The sequence below is a fragment of the Ciconia boyciana genome, chromosome 7 (genome assembly GCF_034638445.1).
Source record: "Ciconia boyciana chromosome 7, ASM3463844v1, whole genome shotgun sequence".
Classification (NCBI taxonomy): domain Eukaryota; kingdom Metazoa; phylum Chordata; class Aves; order Ciconiiformes; family Ciconiidae; genus Ciconia; species Ciconia boyciana.
In genome coordinates this window covers 43,963,309-43,979,344 of record NC_132940.1, presented here as the reverse complement: position 1 = coordinate 43,979,344, position 16,036 = coordinate 43,963,309, and the positions used below count along the sequence as shown (strand labels likewise).

General features: G+C 42.0%; 1 protein-coding gene across 1 annotated transcript in view; it reads left to right on the top strand.

Moving 5' to 3' along the window:
* Positions 1–333: 333 nt before the first annotated feature.
* The window catches only part of PIK3CB (phosphatidylinositol-4,5-bisphosphate 3-kinase catalytic subunit beta), a 106,415-nt gene continuing 90,712 nt past the window's right edge, over positions 334–16,036 (top strand). The window contains exon 1 of the mRNA XM_072867965.1: positions 334–416. The gene's annotated coding sequence lies outside the window, so the exon portion shown is untranslated. The remainder of the gene's footprint in view (positions 417–16,036) is intronic.

Genomic DNA, 16,036 nt, shown 5'->3' with positions numbered 1-16,036 from the left:
GGGCTGGCCCGCTCTCCTGCCCCGGGCGAAGGTAACTTGCCCTTCTGGGACACCTGCAGGGCTGTGTATGGCGGCGGCATGCAGACAGAGCCTCCGCCGGGTTCCCTTTTGGCCTGAGGTGCTCTAGGCAGGCAGCGGTGCTTCAGAAAAGTGGTAATGCCTGGGCAAAAAAAAAAAAATGGAAGTGGCCCGAAGCCCTGGGGGGGAGCAGGGAGCCCCGCCGCAGTCCCGGGATACCCAGTGTGCAATAACCTTTAGGTCTAAATGTGCCTTTGCTCCGGGGCCGGGCCGAGGAGGAGGAAGAGGCGGAGGCGGCCGGTCGGCCCCGGGGTGGGGCGGGCTGCCGGGCAGCCTGTGCCGGGGCCGCGCTGTCGGTGCGAGCCGGCGGGAGTCGGGGTCCCCGCCAGCACAGCCGGGTAGGACAGCGAGTCTTGTTTCCTCTTTATTTCACTTTTTGCCTTCCCAGGACTGAGAGCCCCGGGGCGGCCGCTCGCCTGTCCCGGAGCCAGCCGGGCTGTGAGTGCCGGGGCGCGGCGGGCGGCTTTCCTTCCCGGATGGGTTCTGTCTGCTGGCAGGGCGGGAGAGGGGTTGGACTTTGCTACTGAGCACTCCTCGGCAGAGGATCGGGGGACGGCGCTGCTCCGCGCTGAGACGCTGAGGAAGAGCCCGGGCTGAGGGACCAGGGCAGCCTGGTCCTCTGCCGAGGCAGCGGCCGGCCAGGCACCGGCTTCTGCGGTGAGAGAGCTGATCTCCTCCCTGCCCCGCCCTGCACTAACTTACTAACAGCCGGCTCCTTCCTGGCTCCTGGCTGTGTGGACTCTGGTGTGGTCCCCTTCCTCTCGCTGGCGCCTGGGGCTTTTTCATTTTGTGACAAGCTCCTCTGCCCCACTTCGGTGGGTGCTGGTTGAGCTGCTTCCCAGCCCTTCGCGGTGGTGCATCCCCAGGGCGTGAATCCCCCCTCCCTGGAGGTGCTTGTGGGGTCTCTTCCCATTTTCGGGGGGGAGGGGATGAGAAGAGTGGTTGAGATTGAGAAAGATCAGATGCTGCTGCATCAAAAAGAAACCAGAGAAAAAAGGGGAAAAAAAAAAAAAGGAAAAAAGACTTAAAACCGCCAAGGAGATGTGACTACAGAGGCTAATTTACCAGAAAGCAATGGGAACAGGGCCTCCGGTAGGGAAACTTTCAAACCCCAGGAAGGTCTGGCAGCTGCCGGGAGTGTGGAAGTGTGGCTGGCAGCGTGTCTGAGGCTAACACCTCCTGCCTGCCGGCATGTGTCAAACCGTTTAGGGTGTTAATGGGAAGAATTCACCAATTAAACAACATTTCATCTTTTTTTCCTTAAATGTTTTCCACGTGTGCTGTCCTGAATGGTAACCTCAAATTTTTTTAATGATGGCATTAATGTTGCCTGTCTTCTGTAGCAAGGTGTTTCCCTCAGCTGCGATTAATCACTCTGTTTTTCAATTCCAATTAAGCTGCTCACTTGGAGCACTGAGACAATCAGTGTCTCATTGTAAGAGCTGGTCTCAGAATTCTCAATATTATTATTATTTGTCCCTCAGATTGGATTCTTGGTAGACCAGAGGTATTTTCAGTTTCAGGCTATTGTATTTTACTAGCAATTGTAACATGCGGGAGGCTACTTGAGTCAATGGCCTGTTAAAGCATGAGCAGATTGGGAGGGGTCTGGTAAGAGCGGAGCCTTGATTGTGTACGCATATGTGCACTTGGGTTTACTTCTTGCAGATATTACATCCTGTAAGAGAGCTCAGAAAACTACTGAGGCACTATGGGCTATCCATTGCCCTTGGGTCAGAATCTATATTAAACGTTTGAACGTAGTGTTCCAGTAATAGCTTTTGTACATTAAACACAAAGATCAGTGAGTTAATCTTTGATGTTGTCAGGGCGATGCACAACATTCCCTGGTGAGCTTCGTGCCTTTTGGCAATAAGAGTGGACAGGTACTGGAGCTGCGATGCTTGAGGAGCAGAAGAAATGGAGGAGGAACAGCTAACTACTTGCAATTCCCAAGCATGGGAAGAGTCTGGCAGTGCTGGGCTACGGCTCCTATTGTTGGCGCCTCCTGTGTCCTGGTGTAATTGGCTCTGTCTTTAGCAGTGGCAGCTTCAAGGGTCCCCAGAAATAGTGAGGAACAGACCTGATCACCAAATATATTCTTTTGCAGAAAATTTTAAAGCAAGCATATTACTTTTGCCAACACTTGCAGTATATATTTTTTTTTAAGTTTTGAATACTTTTGATTGACAGCTTTGACTCAACTGGAGACTGGCTTCCCTGGCTGGGCTGTATCTCCCCAGTTGTGTCATCATCTCCCCTTTGGGTGATCTCACACTGCCTACTAGGAGGTGTGCTCTGGTGGGTGCGTCCAGGGCTACTGAACCACAGCTCCAGTGAGCCACCGCTTCAAAACCAAGTTTTTGTTGAAAACCAAAAGATAGTAGATCTTGTGTTTTTTAGAAATAAAATATTAGACAGAGTGAGTACTTTTAGTGGAAAGCTTTTTTTTTCCCCTGGAGAAAGCCACAATTTTCAGTAGAAAAACATCATTAAGGGCGTTTTTGAGCAGCCCCGGGCAGCAGTTATTAAGATCCAATATTAATGGAGGGATGAGAAATGAATGCAGTCGATCTTGTCTGTTTCTCGCCTTGACAGCATCCATGAGTGAAACGCTGACTGCCACGTCATCCCGGTGTGGCACTTTCTTCCCTGAGAGTAGGTGGCCTGTATAAATCTTTATGCTTCACTCCAAAAGCCTGCGTGGTGTATGTGGTAATACTAGTCCCTTTCATGCCTTGGTGAATTTTGTACTGTTTGTACACTAGTTGCCTAGTTCCTAGGCTAACAGAGCAGCGAGTAGCTAGGTTTATTTTCCATGCTTTTGAGGCATATATGAAAGTTTTCAGGACCTGGGAGTTCTGCTGGGATGCTGTGTGCTGTACCAAGTGCTGTTTTCAGGGAAAAATGTCATGAGCAGGTTCTAAACTTTATGACTGAATGCCATGTTCCAAATAGTGGATCTTATTTTCTGCCTTGTGTAATATTTCTCTAACTTGGTGGTGAATTTTAGCAAAATTTTTCTGGCCTGTCCTGCAGGAATCACATTTAAGTCTGTCAGACAGTGTGGCTGGGAACCTTCCTCTGCAACATCTGGTTATGAGCAGTGCTGGAAACAGGATCCTTGGCAAAAATGCACCTTGTCTCTGAACCATTGTGGTTTTTCTAATGAGATCAGTTTGCCACCTGCATGTCTCTGGGGTGTGACTTTATTTTAGAGAGATTGTAAATGTATAAACAACCTTCTGACCTTCCTCACTTCCATCTTTTGCTTTATTCTCCATTTCCTTCTCTTCCTCTTCATCCTCTCTCACAGTCCTGTGTCCTTGCAGACGTTCCTTATTGCTGGCTTGAGACGTGTTACCAATTGACTATTGTTTCACAGCTACTTCAGACAAGAGGAGGAAAGAGCTTGTGCAGTGAGATGGATAGCCTTCAGGATTTAATGAGCGCCCTCTAAATATCACAATCAGCTAAGCTCTGATTTCTTTTGAAGGCATCACAGTACCCTGGTTCTCACCCTCTGACTCCTGAGCATTTGTGGTGGCTCAGCAGAGCTCAGTGGTGGAACCCCTGTGTGTATACATCAAATCAGCTTCTCCATTTCATTAAAAGGTGAATGGACTTTATTAGAGAGTTGTGAACAGTGAGACCAGAATTCCCCACTGTGATCCAGGAATTCAATTACCCATGACAGGGTAATGCTGTGAGAGATAGGTTTATTATTATTTTTCATGGAAATTTCTCAGATATAAGGAATTTGTGTTCAAGGCCTGAATATTTGGGATTATAGTTTTTTCTTAATTGTAATCAGTCAAAACAACATTGGCACTGAAGATTCTGTGGGAAGGTTGGTTGTGAACTATTAATTATTTTCAGTCTACTTGGCATAATGCAAAGGATTATTAACATAACCAGTCTTGCAGGTGATGATAAATTCAACAAGCATTACTTCTACTTTTTAAAGAGGTTGGTTTTCATTATTATTAATCTTTCACATAGATGCCCTCTTCTAGCTGACACAAATTCATTTTAGAGCTGACCTAAACCTTGTAATGTGCCAGGAATTTAGGATACCTTTTTATTTAAAATACAATTTCCCCCCTTACTTAACATAGCCACCAAAACCAGGGCTTTCATTTTGTCTTACGGAAAGCAAAACATCATGACGTTATCTCAATATTGCAAAGTTACCTTACATTAAATTCGGTGTCTTACCAATCCATCTTAAGAGGAAAAACATGTCTGTTAAATCACAAGATAATTTTTGTCTTCTCCTTTGGTTAAACACCTTCCCTCACCAATATGGCCAGGAGGAAAATTTGTTTTCAATTGTTCCTATATATTTACTTTCGAGTGTAGCAGCCTCTGAATCACAGAGGCCAGACTAAGAATGTAAGTAATGTTGGTGAAGAAGATATGTACATTTTGGACCAGCTTGCGCTTCTGATCTACCTACAGTCTCCTTGGTTGGGTAACTCACAGCTCTGACATAATATTGTCAGGATACGTGTAAGCATTAAATTGCTTTTGTGGCTTTGATGGACGTTTGTTTTGGTGAATAAATATTAGTTTCTTGCTGGAACTAGTATCCAGGTTGAAATGAAAGACCAGCTATGTAATCTTACTCATTTTACTGCCTCCATTGCATGTATTCATGTCATTTCCAAGCATGTGTGTGCTGTGCGGTACCCTACTATATTGACTACTAAAGTGTCTGGTGGGTTCAATGGCTTTTGAAAATGGAGCAATAAAACATAAATTCATGAGAAAGTAACATAATAATGTGAATACCTATCTATTATATCCACTGAAGTCTATGTGTGAGAAAAGTTAGCCTTCTAACAGTCTAAATAGAGACCTACTTGTGTATATCTGTAGGGAAGAAAAAAAAAGTCGTGCCCCCCCAGCGTTATTTTTATTAATAGTAAATATCTTTATCTTTTCCCTCAGTGAGTGGGTGTGGTGATGGTATATCTGTAGTTAAAGGAAGTGAATCTGTTCTTGGTTTAGTTGCTCGCTTGTTTTGGAGCATCGGATGAGTGAGAGTCACTTCATATGGTTAGAAGTACTCAGGTTGTTTTATGAGAGCACTATTCTTCTGATGAAAACATACCTTTCAGTATCCCACCCTTACACGTCTTTTATCAGTGACTTGCTGAATTTTCCCTAGTCTAAACAAAGCTTTGATGCTACTATTTGTGTTGTTTTCATTGTAGACACAATTTTTTTTTTTTTTTTAGTTCCACTGAAATCTGCCCTGAATTGTTCTTTTGATACAGATGGCTTTGTGGAGCTTGAAATAAGCGGTCATGAAAAATATTGTTTATCCTAAGCTGAACTTAAACACAGCCTTAGTGCTCAGAGCAGAGAGTGCAGGGCATACCCCACAAGCAGTGATGACATATGTCATCTCCACACGTCCCTAAGTCTTTTTGCTTCCAATTAGATAGACAGAAGTGTGTAGCAATGTAAATAATTGCTTATATCCCTCTTTTCTACATGCCTCCACAAATAAAATGCTGCAGACAAGTAAATATAAAAAATAATGTATATTTCTTGTCTTGACTTTTAACTCAAGTAACATTTCAATGGCAAAGAAATTTGTATCCTGCCGTTCATCTTTTGTGACGTGGTCCAGTAACACGTGTTTAAAAATACCGATTATAGAGAACAAAGAGATGGCTGAGAGAAGCTGGTGTTGTCAGTACACATTACAGGGCTCCTTCAGGAGTACAGGTAATGCCAGAAGTCAGCAAAGTGTCCTCTCAACTTTGTTTCCTAAAATACAGATTCAGATGAATTTCCTTGGCCCTATAACTAAGCTCTCAAAGTGATGGTAGCTTCCTCAGAAGGGCTCAAACCTTAGTTAATACTGTAGGGAACTTTCTTATGAATGGCCTAAGTGACTTTTATAGTCCTTCTTTCAATTTTTTTACTTGCTTGCTTTTTTTCAGATTTTTCATCTGCAGGTTTTACTACGTATTTGTGCTGGTTTTAGTGAGCGAGATGGGAACATGGAAATCCCATTTTTCATGTTCCCCAGCTGCACAGCCCAGTGTATTATAGTTCCACCTGTGTTGGCAGGGATTTCCTGTTTTAGAAGATTAATTAGAGTTGAGTAACTCTGAGTTCCTCTAAATGAAACGATTTTGCTTTCCTGTATGGCAAGGGAGATTGCAGTCTTCTGAGGCTGTAAACTTGTTCATACCTACCAATAAAGCAGTTGGTACCATTTTGAGATACCTAACTGTCTGGTTTCAATTCTGTTCTGTTACATGGATGTAAATCCAAGTAGCTCCTTTACCTCTTTTAGAGGTTGTTGTCCTTGTAGCCAGAGTTTTTCATCCAGCTAGAAGTTTGCCTCTCGCTCTCATCTCTTCTTTCCAAGTCAAAAATCACTATCTGTATTTTACTACATCTCAGAAAACGACTGCCCTGGTTGACTTCAAAACTTTAATTCAGCAAGTGCGCAAAAGTGGTTTCTAACATAGCTGCCCGGTTTGGATGGCCCTAAGTATTCATGTGCAAACAGTCTTCACTCGTTTTCTTTCGTTTTTTTTACTTTTTTTTTTCCTGCCCCGCCCCGCCCCAGCTGGTTGAATGGCTAGCACTTCTGCCTCACCCAGTTAGCTTGTCCTGGTCTAGTTTCAAAAGTCAGAGGGTGAGGAAATGGCCTTTTTCCTAGCGAATTTTTGCCTCTGACCATTTTTCTCATTCATGTCTACCGCATTAAATTAGTGTATTTCTTACCTTGTTATGAAGTATATTTGAACATAGCTTGCTTAGGAGAGCTAGATTCTGGCTTTGTACTCATTTTGTTGGGATATCATTGGATGTGTGGTACCATTTGGTTTGAATATTGACATTTGGGTGCATATGCATCGCTTGTCCTTGTACCCTAGAGAAGCACTGTCAGAACCACAAAACAGTTAGCCTTGCTGTAGCAATGTCTGAAGAAGCTGAAGGAGCTGGCAGTGACTGTGTTCCTGCAAGACTGTCCACCTTTCGTAGTGAGGTGAGGACATAACGTTTAAAGAAAGCAGTGCTAAAACCTTCTGACCCAAAACCGGACTTAGCAGACAGATGAGACACGTGCAAAGGGAAACAGTGAGGACATATGCTGGGCTTGTTTCCTGAAACATGTCATGGTGGTAAGTGAACCAGAAAGAAGACTCTTTCCACATAGTTCTGCCCAAAGCTCAGTTGTCTGCCTTTGCTAGCCTGAGCTTCACAGAGACGCTCGGCTTTTCAGGCAGTGGTCGGTGGCAGAGGTGCTGCGGACAGCCAGTGCTCAGGCTGCAGACCAAACGTACTTTCTCTCTCTGAAGCTCTACAGATTTTTGAAACCAGACTGTAGTAACAGAAGCACATGGCACACATGGAATGTTCTTATTTTCTTCACCTCTAAAATACAAGCAAGTATAAGTCCTATTATTGAATATTCTGTTACTAAAGTTATTTTGAGGCAGTTACGGGGAGGCACAGGCAGGTTGGTTAAGATAAAATAACTGAGCCAGAACCTGCAGCAGGTGATGAGTTGCAGATGCGCCCTGAGAAGGCGGCCCTGTCCCTCAGGATTTCTGGCATAGTTGTGTAGTTACGGTTTCTGCGTACTTCCTAGAACTGAAATAGTAAAAATAATCCTAGACAGTTTAAGCTGCATCTGTTGCTGGCTTCTGCCAGTGTAGTTTGATCAGGACAGATAACACCATAATTTTAAGCAGTCTTAGGTTTTGCTGTTTGTTTTTGTTTTTTCCTCCTGTGCTTTTTATTAATGGCTTGTTTGGGGAGGCAAGATGGGAAGGTCTTTTCATAGGTGGGAATTGCCAGATTTCCAAAATGCCAGAACTTGGTGCGTCACATCTCTGAATCCCATATGTGGTTACAAGTGAACATGAAGTCAAGATGCAGTAGCATGGGAAGAGTGGAGAGACAAGGGACAAGAAGGGATAAGAGGAGGAAAAAACCCAAAGGGGACAGTGTATCATCCAAAATGAATAAGAGAACGTGGAGACAAGGGAAGGAGTTCAGGAGACACATTGAGATTTTTAATCTTGTTTCTAATTTACGCACAAGCTGTAAAGATATATGTAATCATATATCTCTCATATGACTTGCTTTGAAGGCTAGTAAGATTTTCCATGAATAAAACTTTTTGTTCCTCTCTCTGACCTGTCATACTCAATCTTTTAAAATAGTTACAATTTAGCAGCAACTGTAAGAATATATTTGAACTGGTCTCCTGATTCCACCCTGGCATCTGGAACCCACACACCAATCAGTGATTAATAAAAGCTGTAAGAAACAAGCAACTTGGTCTGTATGTGCCATGGACACATAACGTATTGGAGATGACAGGGCAGCAGAATGAGATGTTGTCCCATTAGATTTTCAACAGATCTCATCAAGCCCAGATCTAGCATTGTTGATTGGAGACTGTTGATTTGAGGTTAAGAAATAAAGTAATTCTTAACAAACACTTGGGAAATACTGTTCAAGAGATGTAATTTTTCTCCCCCTCCTGCTTTTATGTGTAGGTGGAATTTTGGCCACAAACCAGACTTCTGTGTGTTTTTTCCACCGTGTACTTGATTTGTCTCATGCAGTTTTAAGGAGTTAAACTAAAAGATGTCAGCTCAGCTAGAGAGCATTTTTTTGATCTGATGTAACAAAAATAATTTGACACCGATTTTTAAAACTTACACTGACAAAAATTGGAAAAATAACTTGACAAATGACACGCCTCTGCCAAACGAAAAGGTCACACTCAGCCAGCCAGTTTGGAGAAACACTGTGGAAAGAAATTGAGTTAAGCTAGTTCTTTAATAAATTTCCCCTTAATATCATTACAAAGTACATCAGATAGGAAAAACTGAAAGAAAAAAGGTGAATTTGAAACCTTGGAAAATCACAGTCAACGAGATGGAGAGGCTATAAACAGATGGGATGAATTGGAAAAGGGCAAAATGTACAGAACCTGACATGCGCTGAGCACAGACTGCTTTGGAAAGACGGTTGAACTCAGCAGGATTGCTTGCATGTGTAAGATTACATGTGTGGGTATGTGGAATCGATCACCACAGACCGAGAGTGCGAAACAAATTGTGATTTTCCATACATTAAAAAGGCAGATTGCTCATTAAGATACTTAGTATCTCAGTATCTGTCAAAGAACTTGAATGAAGCAACCGCAGTAATGCAGAACTGGCAATAAACTTGCTATACAGGCATTCATTTGTAGTCTTCTGACTTTAGTAGCCTTAAATCTAATCTTAATGTGTTTGTGTGCCATCATTTGCAAGCGCAAAGCACTTTGCTAATATGCAGATTAGTTGTTTGCTACTGAGTGAATCGGTCATGTGTATCAGCTGCAACAGCATATTCCCACCAGTATGAAATGCAGGTAGAAGAGAGAACTCATTTTTAGTGTGAAGACCGGAAGGAGCAATGTTATGATAGCTGAGGTTTCTGATAGTCTGCAGGCAGTGTCACAGGTGCACCCAGTATGCGGTAAAATTTGCACGTGCTCTCTGAATATGTGCGCTTGAATGTTATGTGAAGAGTTATCTTACTGGGGGTGTGATTTATTCAGAGTTTGCCCAGAAGGATTTCTTTCAGAATGCTTTGTTTCAGGCAAGATGTGTAGCACAGGACACCGGTTTGTCCTTTTAAGCTACACTAAAAAAGCACCTTTCAGGTATATCTTAGCAGGGTGTGGAAAAATGGTATTACACTGTTACAGTATTCAGCGTGCTTACAGTGCTGGAAGGGGCAGGCCGCTGGAGGAGTTATTACTGGCTGTAATGAGAAACACAAAGCATCTTTTGTTGAGTCTCCCTACATTATTATTCTAATTCATGGTTTACTCAGTGCAACAGCCCCACTTCTTTATCAGATACTAATTAGGGTCTGTTCATATTTTTTCATCTTTTGAGGGAGGTTATCACCTGATCTTTAACAACTTGAAATAATCAGTTTTTTAATAGAGTTCATATGGCCAAGCCACTATAGAACTGCATGTCGTCCCTCAGCTGTCGTTGTGGGGGAAGGAAAGAAAACAACAAAAGAAAATCAGGCTCAGTTTTTCAAGGTGTGTTTACGGTAAGTGATAATTTAGCTGAGTGTAAAATTATTAAGCCACAAAGTGTAATTCTTTGTGGCATATTCTTTGATGGAAAACATGATGTCCTGTAACAGGACCTAATTTTCCATGTCTATGTGTATTCCTTTTTAACGTATCTGTGAAAAATGGTAGTTTGAGATGTGACTAAGATTAGAAGAGATGAGGTACTCATCTCTCTAATACTTTACTCAAGACTTTTTCTCGAAGGAATATTTAGCATTAGAGTCAAGATTAAAGGTTAAGTATACATTTTTAAGTTAAATTATTAAAGGAAAGCACTAATGTTAAATTATAGTGTTTTAAGAGGTTAGTTTGGATATGTTATATGAAGAAATTGGCATAGGATGGTTTGTAAGTTTACAGGCGGTATTTCACAAATAGAGACTTTTTTTTCACTACAGGGCGGAGAATATTTCTTTTTCTGTATTGTGGCCATTCTAGGAATTGGATCCATTTGTTGTTAATGGTGCTTGAGAACAAAGATGGCATTTTTAAGGTGCATGAGAGCTGATACTTGATAGTTTTTGCTGTTGTGAAACACCCTTCTAGTCCACACTATAATTGATTGACCCTAACTGGAAGTTGTATTTGGCAAAATAAATTTTAAATACAGTTTAATGACAAGGTAAGGATGTGATTGAAGTTTCAGTTTAAATGATTCTGTGTTTGTACCAGTTGTATGGTGGCATTAGAAATGCTGTTGGGTTTGCATGGGGTAGTTAAAGGCAGTGTGCTCTTGTTTAATGGCATTACATCCGTGCTTTGCTTTAGCAGCTCACTGTAGTTTCAGATATGGATCATCGCAGCTGAAATAGGCTTGCCAAAGCCCTCTGCTCGAAGCTCTGTGAGTTACTGTACAGTAGTAAGGATACAGCTCTATGGGTAGACAGGTATGTAAACATTTCCATATGCCAAATGTGTATGGGCTCTCATTACCATCCAGTCTTGGCCTTCCACAGTCATTGTTATCTGCCAGATAATGAGTCTGCTCCCAGCTCCCTGGTGGGATGTAGTATACAGGACTCGTGCAAAGAGGGCTAGGAGGCTGCGCTGCTGCGCAGGGGCTGCTGTAGTCCTGCCAGACATTGCTTTATAACGACAAGATTATGGTGGATCTCAGGCTGAGGTCTGCATTTCTTGCATGTGTTAAAAGATAGAAGGCCAAATTGCTGTGAAGTTGCAGGGAGGTGTGGATTATATATACCTATATGTGTGTGCAGTGTGCACACCAATGAGCCCCCTCAGGAAAGCCCGTCTTCTCTCTGCCTGCAGTACCACATCCTGCTTTATCCCATGCGCTGCTGGTGCAGACTCTCAGCAGACCTGCCTCTTTCCCGGGGCCCTGTAGAGATGTCTCTGGGCAAGAGCAAGAGCTGGGGGACACACTTCTCATTTACAGATGGTGGTGGGTGAGTGGAGGGGAAAAAGGAGAGTGCAAATGCATTTCTTTTGCTGTCATCACATTCCTCCCTGTATAGGGAGTTTATGCCTGAGCTTTGGTGCCCTCAGTGCCCTGACTGAAAAATAAACAGCTTTTCAGTTGAACATAATTTCTTGAAAAGTCTAGAAGCCACTGGTCTTTCTGAGAGTCCACTTAGCCCTGGCAGTAATGTTCTTAGAAGTCTGGAAATCAGTAGTGTTATTAGTCTTTCACCAAAAAAGGTTATTTCACAGTATAAAGAAGAATTAAGAATGCAGTGAGTTACGCTTTCTTAGGAAAGCAGCAGTGGCTAGCCAAGCTTTCTCCAAAGGTGTTTGCAGATGGTTTAGTCTTTCCAATAGTTCCTCTTTTGTGGGGGAACGAAAAGCAGCAGGGAAGTAGCATTCAAAAACCTTTCTTCAAAACACTCCTTACTGAGCACTGGCATTCCTGTGATAGCTGTAATGCAATCTTTAACTCATTGCTGCATTGCTGGAAATAATTTTCTGAGCAGGACAGGCTCATTCTGGCATGGTTTTTGCTTTGTGCCTGTCCTGATCAGCCCAGACATAAAACTATGCCCACATCAGTTACTGAGGTGTGCACAATAGTTTTTGTGTTATTGTGATCTGATTGTGCCATGGTGGCCATAATTTATCTTTCCCTAGGCTTTATTTTCTTTGAACAGTAACTGATACCAGTGCTGCAGTTATCATACAGAGGTGGGAAGCCTACTAAGAGCTGGTGGCCCTGCGGTTGGGAGCTGTGTTATTCAGTACTGCTAACCCATTACTTCTCATACAGATGTGGGATATCAAGCAAAAAAAGCCTGCTGCTGTAAGCAGGGGGAAAGAGAGGGCTTGGAGGAGGTTGTTCTCTGGTATTTCTGCTGGCTATATATTGCCCAAACAGGAGCACATTTCTTACTAGTTCCAGTTTGTCTCTGGGAGCAGTCTTGTGGCAACTCAATAATGAAGCCCAAGGAAACTAATTTCACTTTAAGACAGTCTTCCAAAAAGTTGTATTGGAGCCCAATGATCAGTAAACATCAAAACAGGTTATTAATCTCCTGTTCTTTGGATGTGCTTGTGTCTTGTTATGCCACAAGACTCTATGTGTGCCATTGCTTATGAACACCTATCAAAACCATATTAAAACCCAGTGTTAGTCTGCCATGCATTCAGCCTGGAAGATCAGTTGAGTTTTTTCCTTTTCAAGCATCTTTGTGTACTGAGAAAGATTTTTCAGGATCAGTGAGACCCTTGGCTCTAAGTAATGTTTAGCACTGCCGGTGTCATGTCCTCAGTTGGGCTGCAAATTTGATTGCCAGGAAAACAATTCATTTATGTGAAGGAGAACAATCCAACTTGCCTCACAGCTCTCTGTCCTGTGCAGCTAACAGACATTAAAAGAAGTAATTTATACTTGGAAAAAGTTATAGAAAATGCATGACTATACCTTCCTACTTAACAGTTCTGTTCAAAGTTTTTGCCCAAGCACTTTTCAGAGTCGAATTTGGTGGTGTTTCCTGGGAGCTCCTCAGATACTTGACCCTAGGTCAGTGTTTCCTACAGAAAACCCTTTGGGAAAGTACAAATTCCACTGGAAAATCCCAGAAATTTCCTTGGGCAGTTCTCCTTTGGGACTAATGGTTCTCAGTCTCACTGAGGTGATTTGAGAGCCCATCTTCATGCTTTTAAGCATGTCCCCTTTTGGTTAATTGGCTCAGAACTGCATTTTCCCCTGTTGTGGAGTGTCATAGACAGTAAAGGAAAAGGAATTACTGGCATATGCTGTGCAAACAGTGTGCATGCCTAAAGCGACACTAAATTCCAAGGGGATTTCCTCTACCAGATTGAAAAGGACTGTGGCTTCCCAACACTGTGCTCTCACACCCTTGGGAAAAAATATGTGAAAATACATAATCTCAAAATTGCGGGGGGGGGGGATATTGTTGGACAATTCATGATGGGAAGCCAGGGGTTGATATAAAACATCCTTGGTGGTATGAGAAGAACCCAGCTTGTTGCTGATTGGAATTTGTCATTTGTCCTTAAATGTATTACCAGAACTGTAATATTTTTGGGACATCAGGTTACCCCATTGCATAGGCTATAAGGCCAATAAGAAACTTCCAGAGAAGTACATCTCTGAGTAAGGCTTCATTAGGTAAGGTTTCAAGGGTTTTAAAATCTATATTGGGAGATAGGGGAGGAGGAAGATTCCAGTCACTGATTGGTAGGAAATGCTTCATTAATATTAATCTTTAGGTGCAGAAGAACTGAGGAAGCTGTTTTTCCACTGTTGCAGAGGGAAGCAATACCAGTTGAGCCAAGGCCTGCAGCAGAGACATTTACTGGAAATGTTTACATGTTACTTAATACCTTGACATGCATTATTCAACTTGTGTAATGTCAGCTGGGGTGGAGCAGGGAGGAATGGCTTTACAGAATAATTTGTTTGCTCCCCATGGAATATTTTCCTTAGCATAGCTACCTTATTTGGCAATGAGGTACATTCCAGGAATAAAAAAAATGTTCTTCAGCCACATTTTTATGAACTGCTGGAATGTGTTCTCTTGCAAAGGTGACCTAACCTTGTCCAGACAGCTAGTCCTTCTCTGAGCAGTGATATTCTGTCAGTCTGTCTTCATTGTAGAGCAGAATTGCAACAGAAGCCCCCCATGAGCCCCCTCCAAGCAGGAGAGCTACACACTAAATGGTGGAGCCATTTAAATGGATGCACTTCTCATATCGGAAATGAAAGCCCACTTTCCCTCTCAGAGTTGTATGCAGCAAGTGCTCTCCCCTGAGCAAGCCACTGAAGCATGTGCTTCAGTTTTCCTGATGTGTCTAAAGGACCTTCTGAACTGCAGCCAAATTGACTGCCTGTTGAGAAAAAGGCAAGAGCTCATCTGCTTATATTAGCAATGCTACAGTGATACAGCGAAGGAGATGGGAAGGAGAAATAGATGGGGAAGTGTGAAGTTAAGCTGGCATCTCTCTGCTTCCCTCTGTGTTTACTTAGCATCCATACAGACAGTAATTTAATGATTCACCTGCTGAATGATTTGTTTTGCTGACAAAGCTATGATAAATAGAGATTTGGCATCATTTGCGTAGTTGTTTAATCTAAAGGCATATGAGTCATATAAATGAAGCATTCAGACTTGTGATAGATTGCTAGACAGAGTGGGTGAGAAGACATATTTTGATTTGGCTAATCAATACCTGGAAACATTGTTATAGAAAGAGATTTAGCACAAAGCCTGGAGTTTTTGAAATAGTAAGGCAGGCTTAATTTGTTAGTTTTGAAAGTAATAATAATACACTCTTCCTCTAATGCCACAACAATCTTTTTTTTTTTTGATGGCCTGTAGCTGGATTTAGTAAGGTTAGCTGTTGAGGACTGAAAATGAAGATGATGTGTATGTAGCTTGAAGAAACTGTCTAAAATGTAATTCCTGGAAATAAAATGAGTCTTCCTGATTCAGGATGACTGGATTGTCTAGCAACAAATGGTTGTGCAGAGTATTGCTTCACACTATGGACTGGCATTTTAGGAGTATTCCAGAATCTCTCCTGCATTGGTTGTGCAGTGTCCGATAATAACACTTTGTGGGCGCTATTCTGAAATGTGTCAGGGTGCTGGTTCTTCTGAGGGTGGGAATCATGGCTCCTGATCATGGGAAGTTAAATTAATAAAAGTGTGAGATGGAAGTGTTTCTGTTTATTCCAGCGGAGCGCTGAATATTCTTGGTTCTCACTGGTTTCAGTGTATCTTAGTGACTGTTTGCATTGATCTTAGTGTAGAAGAACAGTTTTATAGCAAAAGAAACATTGATATGATTAGATGCTCATAAATTAGTATTAGAGAGGCTTCTAGACACTTGAGACATCCTTAATAAGAAAGCTATAAATGCCTTTTGTATTTTTGATAGTCTTTTTAAAAACAGAAGCTCATAAGTAGTATTAAAATTGTAACACATTCGCCAAAGGGAAGAAGTTCAAATCTGAGATTTTAAATAAGGATTCAAAAGAATAGCCCATTTGTGAGTAAGAATTGATATTTCGAAGAATGATGTTGCATGTAATATTTGTTATTTTTCTTGTGCTTATTGATTTTTAAAATTCAACGTGAACTTTTTTCAGTTTGCCCTAATATGTAGGTACAGATATACTAGCTTTCTAGTAGTGTGTAATATCAATGGGATTAAAGTGATCGTGTTTTTCCATGGGCTGGTGAAATGTTATTGCAGTACCTGTGTTTTATAGTAGCAGTAATATGACACATTTGCTTTTATCTCTTTCTTTGGTTTGCACATGACATAACTTGTGCGAGATAAAGTTTTGTTTCTGAGCAAGTCTTTCATGGTTAGCAAATGGCACATGACCAAATTCAGAAGTGATGTT